The following is a 17171-nucleotide window of genomic DNA, read 5'->3' as shown; positions in this document are numbered from 1 at the left end:
TCTTGGCATCAAGTACAAAGTTACCAGTCATTGAATACTGCTGTCATAATTATTATCACAGTGAGAACGATCCCAACATGTTTCATTGCCATATGCTAATCACAACCATTCTATGCGGGAAATTCTTCAGGGGAATTTTACAGTGTGTCATAGAAATGAGCTTGGTAGACATCCGTCTTCCTCTGTATGCGTGCCGCTGACAGTCCTCTATCGGGGATGACCTGTCTGTTTCAACAGTGACCGCATTTGTTCGGGTAATGCAGATAAAATGCGCCAAGTGGAATTCCTTATTATTAGGAACCGGTTCTGAAAAAAGTGCCCAAGGTTGCACTTTCTGGTGAAAACGTATTTCCCGAATGTATGAGAGTTCCTCCCTTTCCTTGAGACAGTTTGCGAGCCGCGTATATGACAAGGGCATGCAGCTCTTTCGATATTAAATTTGCATAAACCTTAGTTTTGTTTATATCACCATTCCGCACGTCTTTAAACGTTCTACCACAGCTATTGTCATCAATTTCTAACTGTTTACTTGCTTCCTTTTTTAGCACTGTTTCTTTATGCGTTTGGTTGCTGCTGATGTTTTCCAAGTATTGTGCTATTGCCCTGCGCTACTCCAGAATTGTGAGGTCAGTTACGTACCTGTTGGCGTACTGTAACTGTTTAAACTTGCAAAGTGTTTGCGGATATGTTTGTAGCGCAGTGGTTGCTGAAGGTTGGGTTGGGCTGTTTCAATGCTGCAAGTAACATTGCAGTATTCTGGTTGCAGTTAGATATCAGGTGGCTTATTCTAACTGTTTCCAGTGTCCCATTTCTATAAGGTAAGTTTAGAAGCTTGTGCATTCCTGTTGGTAGTTTCATATCTTTCCACAATCTGAAGTGTCGGTGCACCATTGTGGGTTTACGTACTGATAATTGCATATGCGTTGAATTTGTATGCCCATTGTTAAACAGGTGGTGACTCATTTGCGTAGTTGGTGGTTTCAGAGGTTATTGATGATAGTTTTGAGCCTTCATACTTAGTGCTTTTTCTTGTACATATCAGGTAGGAAACAATGTTAGTGCCATTTTTGTACAATTATTGTTTCTCTGAGTGTACTCATTCGGGAAAAAATTGTTGAACAGACATCTTCATGAATTTGTTGGATACTTACTGTATGCTAAATTGTTCCAGTTCCACAGTGTAGAAGGCAATTCTTTTTTTGTGCAATTACATAGGTACTGGTGGATGCTGGGGAGTAGGGTATTTCAATTTTGTACATCAAATAGTACATTTTGGCTTCAAGAATATCGAGTAGGCATTAACAAGATTTGCAGGTAATCTCTGCTTTGGAATAATGGAAGTATCAATACATTCCCACCATGAACATTGCTTTCTAATGTATGCTGTATAGTGGCCTGCAGTGGTTGTGTCTACTGTTGTGAAGGTTTTCTTGCCAAGTGATACCTGTCCATATGTGAAGGTAGTAACTTTGCAGTTATTTTTTGTTCCATCTGCATTGTATCGTAAAAGCATTAATATTACATATTGACTATGTGATTGCATTTTGGAGGAACAGGGTACATTTTGAGATGGGGTGTGTAGACTACACGTAGTATATTGTACTCAAATATGCAAGGAATGTCAGCGCTGACTGCACTTGCATCAAAATTGATTAGATATAGTAATTCGAGTGTACGTAGGTGTGACAGTGCTACATAACTCATGCCTTCTTTAAAAACTGTGCTGCCAATATCAATTAATGCTTGATCTAAGGTTAGACTTAGCGATTTATGAATAGTCATTGCATAAGCTAGTGACAGAGAAAACTGTTCTCTGCATACCTACAGGTCTTTCAAAAGAAGGAATTGAGCTGTTGTACGTCCTATTCTTTCAACTTCTGAAAGTTTGTCAAACTGGATGTTGACAAACTGAATGCTGCTGTCCCGTGGGTATGTCTGGAAGTCAATAACTGTACCAAGTGCTCCATTAACTAAACCTTGCTCTACGTCAAGGTTACGCTTTAGAATTACTCTACAGTTAATACATAATGTTAACATTTTCTCCAAACCAGCTGTGTTGGAGATAGAGTTTTCTAAGGTATTTAGTCATGCTATGGCTTGCTGACAAATAGGTATTGTCATACAGTGTAAGTCCAGTTTGTCTGTGGAGTGAATTTCAACTAGCGGTTGCATTTCTTTTTTCAGCATTGTTGCATTGTATTGTGCACAGCTTGCTAGAGTTGGCATCAAGGACATACAGTTGACATTTTTGTGAGCCAATTTTTCCGTGACATCAGTAGCACATGTGTTGTGCCCGTATAGCTCATGGATGCATCTGGTATTTAGGGTACACTGCGCTTCCTTTAATAGTACACCAATCCACATGTTTTTTTTAAATGTTGGCGTAGGTGAGGGCTGCAGACTGATGCATGTTTTGAGTTAGTTCTCTGTATTGGAAATGTTGCCACAGATTTACATTCCTGATGCTTCCAAGACTTTTATGGCACAGATTGTGTCCTAAGGTTTTAAAGATAGGTTCACCTTTCACTGGTATTAATTGAAAGAGATCTCTAAAAACAATGCCATGTTTTCCTCCAAAGAGTTGTTTGTAGTCTGTTTTGAGGACCACTTGCAATCTGAGGTGAATCAAAGCTAACATTAGGTTGGAAACCATGCTCACCTCATCTATTAGGAGCAGTTTCATTTGTTTCAAAACTCTGCATAGGTCCATAGAAGCTTCTGCTGAAAGTTTGTAGTACTCTAATTTGTTTTGATGTTCTACTGGAAGGAGTAGCAATCGGTGTAAATTGACCCCACCTATGATGTAGGCAGCTAAACCTGTGGGGGTGGTTACAACAGCTGAAAGGTTGTCATTTGTTAATTGTTCGAGGAATTTACTGATCATTTTTATTAAGAATGTTTTCCCTGTACCAGCTTCACCACTTGCATACAGCATTACAGGTTTGTAGCTTTCACAGGTACAAGTTTTACTTTCGTGCTGTATACCATGTATAATTTCTTTACTTACTTCTAGAAAAATGGTACGCTGCTCATTGTTTAATTGGGATTTTAGTACAGCCAACTATTATGCAGATTGCTCATACTGACACATGGTGGTCGTTACTTCCGTCATGGCTATTTCTGCCTCATTTGCTACAAGTGGCTGTCCTAATGGTTCTTGGCATCCTGTCACAGAAGGTTCACTGCTCTCCAGAGTGTCTACATTTATTTGTGCTTGCAGTTCTTCTTCTTGTTGGCATTCATTGTCCAATATTGTTTTCTACTGTTTAAGGTTTGTATCTGTTATGGTACTTTTACTTGTAGTGAAAGCATCTTGATAGGAGGTGTGGGTGGCTAATAAATCTTCTTTTCTCCATGGTTTGAAAAGTTGCAGTAGAGCCAAGTAGTACAGTTATTTGTGTTGAGGAGTTTTTAATGACAGTTCCATATGATTAATCAGGCTGTGTTTGGCAAGTTTCACCAGGCTGCCGTCACAACTTTCCACTCTGTATCTACAGTTTTCTAATCTGGTTTAATGTTAATTTTGTATGCAAGGTTTTAGGCTATCTGGTACAGGCACATGGTTTCTAAAGTAATACTCCTGTTTGGGTAGTATGTGTCCAATAAGTTGTTTTTCAGAATGTCCTGGCCGTTTTTGGCTATTGTTTCTATGTCTTTGTACAATTTTAGAACTCTTTCTGGATGCAGCAGGACCAAGGCTTAGCCACACTTTGTTTTCAGATTTCCCATAGAAGGCGGTGCCGGTTAAACGGTCTGCGGCTTCATAGCGGCCACATTCTCTATTGGACAGCATTTTTATGCCAATGCAGTACCATTTTTGTGAGAGTGATTTGTCAGATGGTATGTCATCCCAGGAGTTCTTTGAGCTCCGTTTTCTCTGCTTTGGTTAAGTAGGCTGTGACATATCATGCAACTGCAGTGTAATTGTCTGCAATGTACTGTACATCTACTACATTTGCCTTCCATAGGAGGGCAATTATAGCATTGTAGTCATTGATGTACTTCGATGCTTTGGTGCTTTTTATGCAGTATGTGTTCTTTGGAGATTTCCCTAATACACTGTGTCGACCCGAAGACATGAAATTGTTTACTTGCCCTGTTGCTGAAACTGGTCTAGGGAAACCAAAGCTGCATTTGGTGTAATATTTGCCTTTGTTCATATATTTGCGCCGACAATACTTGCCACACTTGTGTCTTTGTAACTGCTAAATTTGTGCATGTAGGTTACTATGTATACTTTCTGAAGGGATTTCGCAAGTGACATATTTGAGAATGAAACCAAATTTAGGTGCATTTCTAATCCACAACAGCATGGGATGTGTGGTGCCCCTCTGGCTTGATATTCTTTTCTCCAAAAGAAGTGTTCCACTTCTCTGAGGGGAGGGAGTGCTTTATTGCAAATGAAGAGCAGCATGGCAAAGAAGAGATGATGGAAGTACCTTGAAACATTTACAGGATCGAGAGAGCTAAGTTCTCCTGGTGTTTTCATGTCTACACTCGTTTTGTTTTTGTTTTCTATGCGTGGGAAAATGTGCAAGTCTTCCCATGCATACCCTGAACAACTTAAAGTGACAAATCATATGGGTGGCCCTAGGTTGCGTAGCATACACCAAATATCTGATTGCCATCAGAACCAGTACTCTTTCATACCACGCATGTTTGCCAAGAGATTTGTAATACTTGACTGTAAAACTTGGTCCTTGTCTTGCACCTTTTGAAGTAGCTGTGTAGTAGACATGTTTTGAAAATGGGAACCGGTTTTCAATGTGTGTGCAACTCCACATAGCTGTGCTAGTTCACTTTCAAAGAGGAGGTGGAATATGTATTCCACATTTTGTCTAAATCTACGGTCTTCAGAATACATTACTAAAGAGCGGTATTCTGATGCTGTTACTTGTGTGCATCTTTCATCGTATCTTCCACCTTTTCCAGTCAGTAAGAGTAGAGGAAAGGCTTGTGCTTCTACACTTTTTTCGCATATACTGATTGGCGCTTCTTTGGCTTGCCGGGTTTGATATGTTTCCAGTGCATCGTCTATGGTGTCTTTGGAGGGCAGTCAGTGAATTGTATAGTGATCTAAAATATTGGAGGCTGCAGTAGGATTGAGAAGTTGAAATTGGGCAGTTGTTGAGGAGTCCTGAATTATTTGTGGTTTCTCTCAGGTTTTCTTTAATGTTCATTTCTTTGTAGTATTCATGGTTCTCTTTTAGGTATTGCAAGGCTTTCCTAACTTTGTTTAAGTCCACTAGTTGTTGCCAATTCTTTTTGGCTTTTGTAGGTACACCAATTACCAGGATAATCAAAGATTGTTCTATTGGCCTTTGCACTCGTAGAGTGTCTACATTTTCTTTGAGCTCTAATGGTAAATAAACTACTTTCCCACGAATTCCTCCTAGTAATTCGTTGGGAGGCAATTTTGCAGTTTTGGCTTGATGTCGTATTATTGCTTGAAATGGGTGTACTGTTTGGATTATAATGCTCTCATACAAATTAAGCTGCTGGAGTGCGTCTGGCAGCGGAAAAACGTCCAAATTATTACTTATAGTCCATGAAGGCATTTCATTAATGTCAAGTTTTGCAGTACAGTATGTGCACAGTATGGAGTTGTTAGTAATTTCGTATTTGTTTTCAGCTATAAGGCACAGAGCTAATTAAAAGCATTGGGATTCCTCATTGTCTTCTATTTTGTGCATTATATCTATAGTTCTGGTGCTCTTTCTATAGAATGTTCTGCAACAACACACACATTCTTGGTTTGGCACTTCAGCAGCTGTGCTTTTGAACTTTTGTATTTCTTTTTTGTATGTGTGACATAGAAAGTTGAAATCTGCAAAGTTGTCACTACTGTTGTCTGAAAGTGCTGGAGTTTGTAAGTGCTCCTCATTTCCAAAGTATTTCCTTTGTATGTGCTCTATTTCTTCGAGCAGTTGTTTGGCTCTACCATGTAGGAGAATATCATTTAAATGTTGGAGTGCTAAAGCAGGACTTCTTTCATAGTACAGTTCGTAAACAAGATTTCTTACAGTAGGATGGTGTGTTGCTAACACTTTGATATGGTGGAAGGTGCGGTTGCAAGTATGTCCAGAAATACAGGCTAAGGAATGTCCTCGTAGTCCTGTGCATTTGTGCACTGGCCAGGAGTCCATAGTTTGAAGTATTTTCATTTTTCTATTGTCATTGCACATAGTGATTGAGGAACTGCTGTAAAGATTTGATAGAATATTGGCAAACGTTATACACATTGATGTGCAAGGAAATTTGTAGGCGAGGTGTATTGGTTCGGTTGAATGGAGAGTGGCATCTAAGTTTGATGCTGATATTTGTGGAAGCAGTGTTTCTTTTTCCATTATGGTATTGTGTACTTTTTGATACCTTTGTCTGCTGCTATGTATGGCAATTTGGTTTGTTTTCTCTTGTTTGTATGATTCTTCATTGAAGTATGGCTCGGTGGTGGTGTTGTGACTCCACTCACCTGTACAGATGTTGCCAAAGGTCTCCAAGTTGACATTGCGTTTCAAAGTAGTGGGTGCAGTTTACCAATTAATTTTGTTAGTGGTTTCATTCTGTTTAAAATTAATATAAACAATTTCCGTTTCAGGACCATAGTACTGTCTACAAGAGCTTCCAGGATTACTTTTCTGCGTTAGGTTTTAAGGGTTGAGCGTGATTTCTCCCCTGTATTGATAAGGTTTTGAAGGACTCTGTTGTGGAACATTTTTTGTAAAATTAATTTTTTGGAATGCTTCCTTGTGGTTACATTACCATTTGTACATGCTCTGTTAGCATTAGTACAAGTTGCATTCTTTTTACTACTTTTCTTTTCATTTCTACATTTTGACAGTGTCCTTACTGGTAGGTGCTTCCCTTTTCGTTAATGACTGTATTAATGACTTCTCTTTGTACTTTCTGTACAAATTGTGCTAGGAGTGGATGGCTACTTTCTATGCACATTTAGGTTGCGCTGATCTATTTATGCTTTGTTTTCTACAGAGTTGCTGTTTGGCAGGCATTTTGTAGTAGCTGTTGGAGAAAAAAGGAAAGTGTAGGTTTGTAGATTTTGAAATGTATATGTGTGCAATGTGCATGAGTGGTTGAATATAAGGGTAGGCATACAAACGGAAGTGTGTCACTGTGTAATGGGCTCTAACTTTCGGTTGGGAACAGTATATTACTATCTGGGGGTTAGTATAATGGTGGCGAGATGATAATGTAATGTGAGGAACTGTAGAAGTTTCATGAGTAAGAATGAAGCACATACCAGTGGGCTGACACAATTCTGTATCTTACACTACAAGAACACTACAGTCTCTTAGTAACACATAAAACACTATGATGGTATTGTACTTACTCTGTTTGTAGATGAGAGTAGGTTTGTTGTAGGTTGGATTTCCAAGTTTACACGCCAGTGGCTTTCAGGACAGGGGTAGGTACTGCAACTGTATAAGAAGATTGTAAGAAAATATGTTTGCTAATGGCATAGTGATTGCATTTGGAGAATACATTCTTTTAAAATGTAAGGGGATGTCTTGGCAGGAAGAGTTAGTGTGTGTGTGTGTACAAATGGATGTCTTAGTATATGAATGGGGACTTGGCAACATCAGCATGTTTGGTAAGTGGGTTATTTGGAAGTGTGTTGTATGACATCCTCTTTGGCAAGTGTGTGTATTGGTGTAGGACTATTTATTTTGAAAATAGATTACTTCTCATTGTAGAAGGGTAAGAAAAAGGTTCAGAAAGATGCACAGATTGCAAAGGAGAATATTTTTGTGTGTGCAATTACATTTACTTTTCTGCATATATATGCTTGCCGCATGAATGGAGCGATTGTTTCTGTTTTTTCATTTATTTATGCACTTTATGCATGTTATTGTTGTGAATGCACACATACATTTTCTTTTTACGTAATGTTGAATTCTATGAAGTGTGCATGGTAAGTGGCTGGCAACCTGTTGTTATGCATGCAATGTATGCACCTGGATTAGTTTGGTAGGTACATTCATTTGTGTGCAACATTTATGAATATTATAGAAGGTGCATTAATGGGTGGAAAAGATAATAAAATTGACTGAAAGAAAGAAGAGAGTAACCGTTTGGATATTACAATGGCTGCTGTGGGTAAGTTCCACCTTTGCAAGCACTCACCACGGTACGTGGCATTTGATGGTAGGTGATGGGAGAAATGAAAGTATGCTTTTTCAGTACGTTCTGGCGTTTCTCTATCAGGTACCCTGTTGCGAGGCACTTATAACATAGTTGCAAATGTACTGTACAAAACGTATTGATACCTGCAGGTTATGGTGATGGGTGGCGATGTGGATAGATCTGGATGTAGAAATCTTTGATAGTTTTACAGTACTTTCCAGTGGAGGTACTTTTGCTTCACAGGGCACTTGCACTCTCTGAGTGTTTAACGGTTAGTATGGAGTGTTCAACAGAGATGACAGTATTAGATGTAGAGGTCTTGGATGTGATTGGTGGATGTGTGTGTTACTGTTTAACAGTAGCCAATGAGAGAGTGCTTCAAAAAGAGTTTTGGAAAGGGAAGGACTGCCCTGCTTTACTGGGGTGCATCCCTCGCGGTAGTTGGGGAAGCACACGCGCTACATGCTGTACTTCTCACTATGCTTGGCATGGAAATGGGACTGCGCATTATCCAATCAGGTGTTGAAGGTGTCCTTACCAGGAAGGGATGCTAATACTTTTTTCAATTGCTATGTACCGTGACGATGGCACAGATGCATCGAGTGAGTTCTCATAGTCAGTGATTCGTTTGTGGGTGACCTGCACACATATGCCCAGGGTAGCAGTGTTGATGAAGATTTTGGTGTGGAAGGAGGGCCCGCTTTGTGGCGCAGTGTGGCTCTACCGAGTTTGCAAGTTTCATTGCAGAGTGCAGAGATGTCACCACTTGGAGTACTATTGACATACTAGTTCTGCATTGTGGAGCACTGCATGTGGCTTTTTGCACTGCTGCAAGTTTGCTCGGTGAACTGAAGGAGGTGCTGAAAGCAGTGAGGCACATTTTTCCCACTGCAACAGTGATTTTTTCATGCATACCACAATGACTAGTGTGGAACAATCCCGGTGTACTTTCTTCAGAGGTAGAGAAGGAAAGGTGTCCTGTAAACGGCGGCATGTCTGCTTTTCTGTTCGATGCTGGGATGTTCTTCTGCGCCCATGAGAACCTTAGTGCTTCCAATGTGAGGTTCTTCAGTAGAGCAGATTTCTTTTTTGTCACCCCCATTGAAAATGCTCTTGTGTTCCAGAATCTAAGACATTTTGGAGAAGCTTGTGGAATAATGTAAGGAGGAGAAGAAGAGAACAATCACCAACAAATACAAAAAAAGGTGTTTGTTTACAAGCAGCTTTACAAAAAAATATATACTTTTCACAACTACCAATAAAGAGGAGATCCTCTACCCTGCTTGAAATGTGTTTCCGCACCCGCACAACAAGGAGAACATGTCTGTGGACACTGAGCATTTGAAGGTGCGCACGTGCCACTTGCAGGTCTTTTGAGGGTAGCTGCCATGGAAATGGGACTGTGCAGGCATGGGGATTGGTCAATCAGGTTTTGTGGGTGTGGTGTGTAAGGACAGATTGTACCAGAAGGTGTGTTTGCAAATAGGAGTGCACATGGCTACGGTAATGGCTGTGCCGGCGTTCAGGAGGCAGAGTGTATGGCTTTTGAGCAACTCCTGGATACATTGGCTGAAAGTGTACACAGAATGCTGTGGAGTGGCTGCACACCTTGGGTTCCATAATGTGGATGTCCACTGGTACGGAGTACGTGGGATGAAGTGGCAGCCTGTCAGTCCTCTTTGTGCCACTTTGGTGACACTCGATCATCCCGAGATTATTATTATTCATTGTGGAGGGGACAGTTCAGGACATGTTACCGGCATCTTACTGCAGTTTGCGATGAAGGAAACACTTCTGCAAGTCATGGAAATGTTTCCATAGTTGCGCATAATTTTTTCTTGCAATTCCCAGAGACCAAAGTGGCTGCGTTCTTCCTCATTTGGGCCACAAATGGAGAAAGCGCGCTCCACTGTGAACAAGGCCATTTGCGCCTTTTTGCGAGATGTTAGCATGTTCTCCTTCCACAATGAAAACATTACGTTTCGTAGAAGCAACATTTTTCGTACAGATGGCATCCATCTCAATCATGCTGGCAATGAGCTGTTTCTGCTTTCATTCTAAAATCCAGAATGCAGTGCAACACAGCGCTTCTTGCAAGCATTTCCCCAGTGGGTGTTCACCACTTCAACCCTTTCAAACACAAACAGCACCAAAAGGCTCTTTTCAGAGCCACCACTTCCTTTTGGGAATGCGTGCAAAGTTTGAGATGGGGCCACACCTCGCATTTTTTACCATGCTGTCTGCTGCGCTTATAAGCTGCCGGCGGCCTGCATCCATTCATTGAAATTCTATTTTTGAACTGTAAAAGGTGGCTCTGAAAAGAGACTTTTTTTATTCCCCTTTCTGGTTGTTTTGCATTTCTACAAATCTTCTAACAAACGACACACAGAAGGAAAGGAAGGGAAGTTAGGCAAAGAGCACCAACCACAGCGATAAGGAAGGGCAAGTGGAGAGAGGAAGATGTTGGTTGGCCCTTACTTAGGTAGGGGGCACTGCTTGTCATGCTCCCAGACCGAAGCCTCGAAAGCAATTTGAAGTTGCTCTCCCCTGCGAGTACCGCATCACAGAACATGCACAATACAGTGACCCTGGAAAGGTATGGGTCTGCTGCGGTGCGTATTGCCTGCAATGCTGGATTAGGGAGCCACTGCCCCACTGGAGTGTCCAGGTGCAGGAACAGATGTGGAGGATGCTGCAGAGGAAGTTAACCTACTGCCTTGTTCGAAGGGGACAACCCTCCGAACTGCTGCTTCGTGGTTTGATTTCAGGTGCCGCCGCATGGAGGTGGTGCCATAGCTGTACAAGCCAGGTTTTCCGCGACTGAGTACTATGTTGCACTCTGTGCATTTCACCTGGTTCACACGAGATTTGGGCACGCCTCCTACAGTGGTAAATCGTTTCCACACCCACGACTCACACTGGGTGCAGGCAATGGGGATTTCCTCTACTTCATCCTCCTTCTCTTGACCTCCATCTACATTACCAAGCCTGTTACCTTCTCCAGGCCCTTTGGCTGTTGGTGGTGGGGGGGGGGGGTGGGGGTGGGGGTGCTGCTGAAGTACAGGCAGAAGCAGCAGCCATGGTTGGCATTAGTTGGAAAGGTAATACAGCAGAACAAAATTGATCACAAAGCAATTTCAGCATGAAGCAATGTGCACCGCTGCTCTATTTTGGAAAGCCAAACACAGAATGCAGAGCAGCTGTGGGGTGTGCCCTTTTATAGGGCTGCTGTGGAGCACTTGCAACCAGAACGTGGCCATATATGTTTCCCAAAAATAGTTCAATGTACAAGGGTCGAGTGTAGGACCTCAGTAAGGGTGCCCTTTCATAGTAACACTGCATAAATTGCAGAAAACAGTACTTTCTCAATGTACAGGGGCCCTGATTGTGTCCGGCAATTAAGATCCCACGCGTAGTGTGGGTGCGGTTTCCACAGTCACGTCGGGATTGAAGTGCACCAAACATTTTTCAACAAGCTGGGTGTTTGTAGGGTACAACAGATGGGGTGTTCAGGTACCCGCAGGACGTGGTTGGCTGCCTCCAACTTCTATAAGTTAATCACACGTTTCTTTGCTTACGTTACACTGGGGCAGTGTTACCAGAACACAGAGCAAGAGATACGCAAGAATGGAGTTGGGCCACGTACAAATGTGCACTCCTACAACTAATTACATAGTGGTGGCGCGAGTTATGGTTGCTTAGTTTACCATAAGTTGCGAATTTCTGGGTTTTTTCGGTTTTACATGTAAGCATAACATTGATAGGTTGTTGTTAGTGCAAAGTAACTGTAACGTCCCTTTAGCAAAGTTTTTACACAAAATTTGGTAGGTTTTTCTTAGGGCAACTGAACCATAACATACCTTTAACAACATTTTTTCACTGAATTTCCTAGGTTTTTTGTAGGGCACCTTAACTGTAATGTTCCGTTAATGTAGTTTTTTCAGTAAAGATTTTACTTAACCATAACGTCACTAACAATGTTTTTTCACTATATATATATATATATTTAAAAAGAACTCATTTCCCGGTCCGTGATGGAGGCGGGATGAAGTTGACGGAATGCACTCCCAAAAACAAATAGAGGAAGCCCCAATGGCTCTCTATACTGAGGCAAAAAAACACCCAAGTTGGTCCAGACTGACATGCCTTTATTATAAAGTCAGCATGGATAAGAAAAAAGCACAGAACAACGCGTTTCACGGCACACAGACCGCTTGATCACGTAGAAAAGTGTAAACATAGACAAGGTGGCTTTGTATAGGCTAATACATCTCTATCCCCAGTTCTCAGTATGGAATGTCTCCAGAATGATTAAGTGCTCCCTCGATTCCAAAACGGCAGACATCTTGACACTTGCAAAATGCTACGTGATTCCCATGATAAATACTGTCGGACTCATTCTTAACATTATGCATGTTTGCATTGCAGTTACTGTTGCATTAGACTGGTTGCAAAACCAATGTAACCTACTTCATTGTAAAAATGTGAATGCAAGATACAGAACAATTCTGCCATATTCATAAATTACAGAATATATATCAAACATTAAAAATCTGTACTTGTCTTATGTGTGATCATGCTGACATGTATTTTAAAAGAAATGCCCAGAATTGTACGGCAGTGAAACTCTTGAAGCTAATGCTCAAGAATGCTGCTCTTAAGCAATGTGATAAAATACCACTAGCAACGAACAACACGTGAAGCTAAGCAAAAATGACAACAAGTAGAATATAGGAGCCATGGCGGCCGTGATGGCCCCAAAGTGTATGCTAACTAAGATGTCACTTGCCATTACCAAATAGTAGTAGACAAGAGGGTAACCAATGGAAAGGCATCTATCGCTGTAGTCAGTAAATAAAGTGCCATGTGCATAGCTGGATGATGGTATCTACCAGCATGACTGTGCAAATATGCAAAGCAACATTGTCATGGATATAATGCTAAAATTAGTTGTAATAAAGTGCATAGTGCATGTACATAATAAAGTGCATTGTGCATTGTAAACATCTAATTAGCATCTTACAATTGGCCTGTGCAAAATCGCAAAAAGATATATGATGCCAAATGTTTCCATTGTACCCAAATTCTACTTAAAGCAACCTAAACGTAAGGCAGCATAGACAGCAATATTACAGGGTCCCACAAAGTTAAACATGGATATAGGCAAAAAAGAGGGGGCCTATAAATATAGTGGAATCTAAAAAGAAAGATAGTTAAGTAGTTTTGGAAAAACAAGGGAGAGAAGAAAAACCCCAAAAGAAAAATAGGGGGAGGGGAAGGGTATTTGCCTAAAAATTATGAGCCTTTATACACTAATCCAAAGAACAGAAAAATTAAATAAATGTTCAAAATGGGACATACTAGCGTATGCCCATATAATAAAAACCTTAGCTTTGTAATTTCCTCTGTTATGTAAACGAGATGACAAAAAGTATGTCATGAACCAGTGACATAGTACAGCAACCGAAAGTGTGTATCAAAAAAGGTTGCTCAATACATAAACAGTGCGATGACTATCGTACCCTCCAGTTGCAAGGAACCTCAGAGGTCCATGACTAAGAGACACATGGCTCAACCCGAAGGAAACAAATGGGGTAGGGAGGGAGAAAGTGAAAAGAGTAAATTGAATGTACAAACTGCTAAGGTGACCCTACTTCATAGTTTCCAAAACTCTTCAACAAACACTAAAGCCAAAATTAACGTGTCCAGCTAGTGGTCAACTTATGCGTTCATAATGGTACAAAAATAAACATCCTGAAAAATACATACTGCAAAAAATCAATCAAAAAAACCAATCAAAAAATCCATCAATATAGGAGGGACAAGAGAAAATTAATTTGCTAATCAAGTAATTCTTACAGTAGCGTAACAAGAATGCATCAACAAAATAAGATCATGTAAAAAAAGGAAGAACATCTATGAAATTCATAATTAAGTTCCTAAAAAAGTATAAAGTTCTTCATCCAAATTGTGACCTCTTGGTTTTTTGGTTTCTAGGTCCAAAATGCATTTGGTTTCCAATTGTCTCAGTGCCAGTTCTCTATTGCCACCTCTAGGATGTTTGGCTATAGTATGAATGCCAAAGAATGTAAAACCATCCAATTTGCTATTATGTACTTCTTTAAAGTGCACTGCCATGGGGTAAGTAACGTCCACATTCTTGATGGCCCTAATGTGCTGTAACATGCGTAACTTGAGTTTACCTATAGTACTACCAACGTACCACTTGTCACAGGGACACATGAGCACATAGACCACGTACTCTGTGTCGCAGGTGATACGTGTCCTGATGGAAATGTTCTTGGCCAAGATGGGATGTTCATAGTTACGGACATCTGTTGCATACTTGCAGGCCTTGCATTTCCTGCACTTGTAGAAGCCTGCAATTGGTGTATGAAGCCAAGTAGAGCCTGTAGATGGAATAGATGGGCTCATAAAGCTGGAGACAAGGTTATCCTTAAGGGAGACAGAGCGTCGAAATGTAATGTTCATCTTGTCACCCAAGATTGTTCCTAAATGTTCATCCAATTGTAGGATATGCCAGTGTTTACGCATAATCCGTCGTATATATTGGGAATTAGTGCCATAAGTGAGTATAAGTCGAGTGTCACTTGTTTGATCATTTAAAGGTGACTGCACTGTAGTTGTTAACAGTGAGGAACGGTCTTGGTCCCTAGCTTTATGATAGGCTCTTTCAAGTATGCGTTTGGGATATCCCCGTTGTTTGAATTTAAGAGCCATGTGTGCACATTCTACATCAAACGTCTCCAGTTTTGAACAATTCCTCCTAATGCGAATAAATTCGCCATATGGTATAGACCATTTGAGAGAGGTAGGGTGATTACTTTTCGCATGTAGCGGTATGTTTGAACTTGTTGGTTTACGATAGAGTTCTGTAGTAAGTTCTTCCTGAGCCACCTTTACAAGAATATCGAGATATACGATAGCAGTCTTGTGGTGGCTTTCCGTAAACTGGAGATTTAGTTCATTAATATTCAACCTTTGGACAAATTCTAACCACTCTGAGCTGGTACCATCCCAAATGATGAATAGATCATCTATGTATCGTAACCAGAGTATTATTTTGGCTGTGTACATTGTTCTCTGTACCCCAAACAACAAACTTTTCCCACCATCCCATGAACAAATTGGCATAGGAGGGAGCAAATGTAGTCCCCATGGCTGTTCCTTGAAGTTGCACATAGAATTCACTGTTGAATAAGAAACAGTTGTTTGTCAAGCAGAGATGAATCATATCCAATATCATGCGACTGTGTGACAAAAAATTCATTGACCTAGTATGGAGAAAGTATTCACACGCTCGTAGACCATCTGCATGTTTGATGGAGGTATATAGGGATACTACATCTAGAGTAGTGAGAAGATATGTGGGTTCCCAGGTAATGCCATCTATTTTGTTCAGAAAGTCTTTAGTGTCTCTCAAGTACGATGGCAGTGTAGTAACAAAGGACACCAGAGTCTCGTCCACAAATTTGGAGGTGTTCTCGTACAGTGCCCCACAGAGTGTCACAATAGGACGTCCTGGGGGTTTGCTCATGTTCTTGTGTACTTTGGGCAGGAAATAGATTGTAGGCATGACTGGGAATCTAGGATGTAGAAATTTACACATATCGTCCTCCAGTAGCCCCTTCTCCCTATATGTGTTTAACAAATCAAAAAGTTTCGTGGTCATACCTGCAGTGGGATCTTTGTCCAATTTTGCATAGCAGGAACGGTCATTCAATTGTCTTGAGGCCTCCTTGATGTAATCAACACGGTTCATCACTACAATGTTTGTACCCTTATCTGAAGGTTTGATAATACAATCAGATAGGGTACTCAGATCTTTCAAAACATTCTGTTCATGATAAGTAAGGTTTCCTTTGTGGTTCCATTTGGTCTTCCTGATCCTTTTCAGGTCCTTTATTACTAGGTCCTGGAATGCCTCAATGTGTCCTCCTGGATTAAACATTGGATTAAATCTAGATTTGCACCTTAATAGACTGGTGACTGGCCAATCTGTATGTATATTCATGGAATCCCAGTCAATGTCACTATTGTCCTCAGATAATATGCAATCAGATCCCAGGCTTATAAGATTGCCAAATGTTGCCATATCCTCAGGAGTGTACCCTCCTGGTGTTTCTTGAGCTGATTGTTTGGACGGATTCATGGCAAAAAACTTTTTCAGCCGCACTTTGCGCATGTATTTGTCAAAGTCTATGCGCGTCTCGGCATAGTTATAATAGCTTGTGGGGCAAAAGTTAAGGCCTAATCGTAGTATTTTTTGATGGTCTGTGGAGAGTGTATGCGAGGAGAGGTTAATTATGGACATATCTTGTTGCTCCATATTGGTTTTGATAAGTTCTTGGTTCCAGAGCGGGTCTTCCGTGCTAACTGTTCCTTGTCTCCGGATTCTAGACCTGTTGCCCCTCCTCGTTTTCTTCCTCCTCTTTGTGCCATAGATTTTCCCCGGCCTTTGCCTCTTGGTTTTTTGTTGCTGTTGCGCACGTCCATCCCCAACAGCTGCATCTCTTCTAAAAAATTCAGTTTACGTATAGGTTGTTCACTTTCACTTTCTGTGGTGTCCACTTCGGATGATGAGCAGGCGGCCAATGGCTCCGTCACTGTGGGTTGTGGGCCAGTGGGTAGTTTCAGTCTCAGGGTGTCGAAGCGTTTGGCGAAAGTGAATACTCTCCCTTTTTCGTAGTCGTCTTTGTCTCGTATAAATTTGCGTTGTTTACGCAACTTGATGTCATCCTCAAATGCTTTGTAACCCTTTTCCATGTTGATTCTTATGGCTTTACCCTCTGCACTAGGATCAATAGATTTCAGCTGATCCTCCACTTCCTCTATTCTTGACAGGATCTTCTTTCTGTCCATTCCTGCATATTTGATGAGAATCTTCAGGAAGGTCACAGAGCATAAGCCACTTGCCTCTCCCCACTCTTGCAGCATTTCGGGATCTTGTTCTTCAAAGGTAGGTGTGGTGAGGATGCGTAGACCTCTGGGGACTCGCCCTACGTCTA

Source organism: Ambystoma mexicanum, chromosome 6q (genome assembly GCF_040938575.1).
Source record: "Ambystoma mexicanum isolate Mex_15411 chromosome 6q, UKY_AmexF1_1, whole genome shotgun sequence".
NCBI lineage: Eukaryota > Metazoa > Chordata > Amphibia > Caudata > Ambystomatidae > Ambystoma > Ambystoma mexicanum.
Note: the sequence above shows the minus strand (reverse complement) of the source record.